Genomic DNA, 5,423 nt, shown 5'->3' on the forward strand with positions numbered 1-5,423 from the left:
GGTTAGATATTAGAAAGAAATTCTTTACAGAGAGGGTAATCAGCCATTGGAATGGGCTGCCCAGGGAAGTGGTGGATTCTCCGTCCCTGGAGGTTTTTAAGATGAGGCTGGATGTGGCACTTAGTGCCATAGTCTAGCAACTGTGATGGTAGTGGATCAAGGGTTGGACTTGATGATCTTAGAGGTCCTTTCCAACCCGTCTGATTCTATAATTCTATGATTCTGTGTTCTCTGAGAGCTCTGGTTTGAATTTGAAGTCTTAATTAATGTTGTTTTACAGTGTTTCAGTACAAGAGGGCATAGTTTAGAAGCTGAAAAAGGCAACCCATCTTGTATGCCCAGTCCAGACCACTGGTTTAAATGGCATTCTCCAGCTAGCACAGCCCATGGAATCAGCCTCTCTGCTGAGCTGCAGCCAGCTTGTTTTTCTATTCCTTAAACAGTCCTGCAGCACTTGCCAGGAAATGCAAGAAAATAAAATGACTCACTGAAACAGTAGTTGTTTCCATTGGAAAAATTATTAAAAACAAATGGTAATGTTATCATATATAAACTTTCATATTAACATTCCATGGCACAATTGTTTCTGTTGATGGGTGGCAGTGTCATATCAAGGACCATTTTGTCTTAAAAATAATATTAGTGTGAGCTGATGCAAGTGCTGAAGTTCCTGATGCAGTTGTGCTGACACAAGGCATAGAACAACAATCTATGGACCCTGGAAAAAAAATCACTGTCTGCTGGGCCAAGCTCGTGTTTTCAACCTGCATAGCAGCAAATCTGTGATTTAATTGTGAAGCTCTTTGCTTACAGGCAGCGTTGATTCCATATACCACCTATGTTAATTATGTTTATTTTACAGACACACAAACAGAATTACTATTTTTTTTCCAAAGTGTGAAGGGAGTGGTTTTAAAACTCAAGATGCCAGATAAGATTTCAAAGCTGCAAGAGAATTTGCAGATGAAGAATTGCATTAAGCAGACTAACAATGAATTTATTGTGAGTTTTGAACTGGTCCCAGTTCAAAAGTCTCTGTTTTGTCTGGAAACTGTGCATTATCTATTTTCTTGTATTGTTTGATCTGCCCAACGATACCACAACACATCCCAGCACTTGGAACACAGACTTTAATAGTGGCTTATGCAAAGAGCAGTGTCAGAGGGAATGGAAAGGTCTGGGGATTTATACATTTATAAATGTATAAATAAATGAAAGTACTTAATATCTAGAATTCTTGAGAGTCATTGATGTCTTTTGTGTAGCTGCTGTTTAACCCACGAGTTAGTAGTTCCTTACTGAACATAAACCCACGTGTCCATAGACATACTTTCTGATTTAATGACTGTGTAATAAAGCATATACTGTAAACAGTAAAGCTTACAATTAGATTTCTAGTGAAAGCATTTGCCTTTGCCAGTCTAAAATATACATGAAAATTTTTTGAAATATTTGCTTAAAATGTGCCGTTCCCATAAACAATCCCAACAGTAAACCTATTAGCTAAAATATTCACATAAAGTAAACAAAAGGAGCACAAACAAGTGCTCCAAGTCAAATTCAACTTTCTGTCTTAGTAAACACTTGTGAAAGCATTTTTAAAACCATGTTTCCAACTCTGTCTTGGTTCTTTCAGAACTTCCAAGTATTTTACAGAATTAATAAAAGTGTGTAAATATACATTCGCTCCCAAACAACAACAAAAGAACTTTTATCAAAATAAGATGATGTAAGACAGCAAAGTCAAGCAGTCAACATCGAGGAAGAGCTGAAATGGCTCTTGCCTTTGTACCTGAATTCAAACTATTGGTTTTTAACCCTAGCCCCTTTTTGGCTGCTTTCTACCCTAGAAGAGTCCACAGCAGAAAGAGGTGTATAAATATTCCTTGTACAGGTTATCTGAGCTGGTTTGCTTATGGGTGTACCTGGGAACACATGTGTCTTGTCAACTCAGGCGGTTGGCTGTGACAACCCTGTCACCACCTGAGTCTAAATATAACCTCACTTAAACCTCACTCCTTTATTTGAGATATTAGAAATTGGAATTATTGGCCAAAAGTGTGACCAGAGTCTCAGGAAGGTATTTTTAATCACCAGTCTGCCATTGTATAACAGCAGATGGAAGACAAGGTGATGGTGGTAATGACACATAAAAAACTGGTCATAAACGGTACCATTTGGTGCTGAAATATCTCGATACTCCCAGACTTCGATGTCTGAGGGATGACACCTCTAATAGCAGATTGCCTCCTAGTGCCACACTCAGGTAATGACTGAGAGGCAAAAAATCACCAACACCAATGGGTGTTTTATTGTGAATCCCAGCTTTCATTCATAACTAAATTTCTCATTATGAATGCCTGCTTTTATGACTGGATCATAATTTTCAAGTAGAGAGTAAAATTTTCTTAAAACCATTTTAAAAAAAATCAAAAAGATCATCCATCCACCACAAAAAATGTTATTTCTGGTTTTCTTCATGAGTTAGAGAAATACCTTGTTTTAAGAAGTTTGTACCATGGACATTCTGCATATTTTTTTCTATTTTGAACTTCAATTTAGCTGAATCAACCATTTATTTTACCTTTTGGTGTAATAAACCATTACTGTCTCTTTGCATCTATCATATATATGATGAAAAAGGAAAGAAAATATTTGTCCTAGTTCCTTTCCTTTTTCTTCTGAGGATGTCTCTTGGAACCACAACTCCTCCATCTTCATTCCAGAGAAATAAGATATACATAATCTATATTTGTCCTTGCCCACTTGGCAGAAATTAATTTTTTTATCTCCCACCCTTCAGATCTTCCAGTGAGAACAGTTGAGCGAATTTCACACCTCACACAATTGCAAAGGAATTACGGGCACATTGACAACACTTGACTCAGTTTGCTTCCAGTATGATGTATTTTTGGTAAGGAGTAAAATTTGCAATATATAAAATATATCATTGGGAGTAGAACAGAGCAGCATAAGGGAACATTACATATATATGTTCCACTTTAAACACACACTGGAGGAAAGAGCAGAGGATGCCCAGTGTCTTCAGCAGCCTTGGACAAAGGGTTGATCCGTGCAGGGGTCAGATGTGAGCACAGATCAAAGGGGGCACAATCAACTCATCATCCACCCGACACTCAACCTCAGTTTACACAGTGACCCCTATGATGTGGTGCAGCTTCTCTGCTCCTCTCCACTTCCCAGCTGCAAAGAGAGGAGCCCCATCAGTTATAAACATCGAAGTGTGTGTGGAGATAGCACGAGCCTTCTCCAGGAGCCTTTTCTCTGAGAAGCAGGAGTAGGAATGTGTGGGTCTCCAGTGAAGGGGTGGAGGAGGAAGCCCCGAGAAAAAAAAAAGGCAGGAATATTAGATATAAAAAACCTAACTGAGGTACTAACTTACAGGAATTGCTCGGATACCTTCTTGCATTGTGACCTCTCCGTGCATCCAACTTCCTTTAAGGTCTCCCAGAAGTGGAGTGATGCCGCTTCCTCTGCAGTCTCAAGATGGACGGCACAAATAAAGACCATTTTTACCAATAGTGCAATTTCACCCTTAATAGATCAAACTCCTCTGTCTCCAAAGCCTGGCACAACACAAGAAGCAACAGTAACCTTGAATATCCATAGGAATTCATGTTTATCTTTGGAAGGTCAAAGCCTATCTCAATTTCAGTTTTCAGCTTAACATGGGGAAGGTTCAGCTCTTTAAAAATACTGTGATAAAATGTCTAGAAGAAGAAGTCTGGCTCACTCCTGCAGGATTCATTACTTCTCCAATAAATGCAACATGGCATTTCAACATGTTTGTATTGCGTCTTCACTAGTTTTTGTTATGTATTTGAAATATAATGATACTCGATAATAGTTCATGGCAGAGTTATTTTTAAAATGTATAATAGTGACAGCATTCAGACATATTATACACTTAATTTGAATGAGAAAAAGTTTGTGATTCACTTGCCTTACAGAAATTATATTTCACTGTCATTATCAAAATTACATTATTTAAGTACTGCATGATTTTCATACCAAATTATCTTTTCACAGAAAAAAAAAATCAGTGCGGTCAATTACAGTGTATTAAAAACCTGAACACCATTTTCATATTACGTTACAAACATTCTTTGTACATTGTTTCTTTGCTGTAGCTCTGCTGTTTCATCAGATATAACCACCACCATTGAGATGCACAAAACTGGTCTGAATTGGGAAGAATGTACAGGAGATGTTGATGCTGGGATCCATTATGCTAAATGTATGTGTTAATCACCAGTGTTCTATTATGCTTATCTTTCTGTGGATTTTTGGCTAATTTTCCAGGTCTGGGATATTAACAGTACTTTTGGTATACATGGATTAGGTTATTCTATTAGGGATGGAATGGCTAAGTAGGTGAAACCAAAAAAATGCAGTAAAAAGCTGTTGTCTGCGGATTGTAAATATCTGAATGTCTGAATGCCTGAATGCTGTCACTATTATACTTTTTAAAAATAACTCTGCCATGAACTATTATCGAGTATCATTATATTTCAAATACATAACAAAAACTAGTGAAGTCACAATACAAACATGTTGAAATGCCATGTTGCATTTACTGGAGAAATAATGAATTCTGCAGGAGTGAGCCAAATATTTTGCAGCAGACATATATCTCTCTTACTCTGCTCAGCCTCAAAGCCTGGGGAAGGGGATTGGTTGGTTTGCTTGAACTCATGGGTGGCTCTTACAGCTCCAGGTTGGTTATTAATGAGGAAAAGAAGGTTAATGGCAGTAGGAGATGCTGACAGCCCAACATTTATTCTGTGAAATCCATGTAATATCAGATAAAAATGGTGTTCATGTCACACTGGCTACAAAACCAGTTGCTTTTCAAATATGTCTAAATTTAACTGGACAGTTTTTACTATATGTCACAAAAGATTGTTTTTAGAATAAAGAGTAGATATTCACACAATGGTTAATGTGACTTTCTAATTTCACTTAAAAACTAACCCAAGTCTGCTCCCATGGACAGAATGATGTATTGAAGCAGGCTGGATGGGCTCATAGGCTCTGGAATACACAGAATTTCAGTGAGAACAATTCCATAACTGCACAAACATGAGGGTGTTTTTGTTTATCTCATTAAGGGAGTGGTTCAGAGAGCTCCGTTTGCCATAATCCAGTGTAATATTAGGGTAGGCAGGGCAAGTCAGGGCCACAATGATGGACACGGAGCAGCAATAATATCTTACATTTTTAATTCTTAATGTATGTGATGTCTGGGCAGTTACTGAAAAGTGAATGTAACTAATAGCAAAGGGAATGCACATGTAAATCTACAATGACTGATCACTGAGATATGAAAAAAAAAGGTGAAATTGAGCACGTAGAGGAAAAAAAGTGGTTTGCCATCACTGACATTCCTAAATGCAAAAATC

At 37.6% G+C, this 5,423-nt stretch overlaps 1 long non-coding RNA gene across 1 annotated transcript; it reads left to right on the top strand.

The window, feature by feature from the left end:
* Positions 1 to 231: 231 nt before the first annotated feature.
* LOC113943511 lies at positions 232 to 4,887 on the top strand. Its single transcript, XR_003526354.1, has 3 exons — positions 232 to 1,002; positions 2,804 to 2,914; positions 3,406 to 4,887. It is a non-coding gene; the product is annotated as an uncharacterized LOC113943511 (long non-coding RNA).
* The last annotated feature ends 536 nt before the right edge of the window (positions 4,888 to 5,423 follow it).

This window comes from Corapipo altera, unplaced genomic scaffold (assembly GCF_003945725.1).
Source record: "Corapipo altera isolate COAL_440 unplaced genomic scaffold, ASM394572v1 61411, whole genome shotgun sequence".
Taxonomy (NCBI): domain Eukaryota; kingdom Metazoa; phylum Chordata; class Aves; order Passeriformes; family Pipridae; genus Corapipo; species Corapipo altera.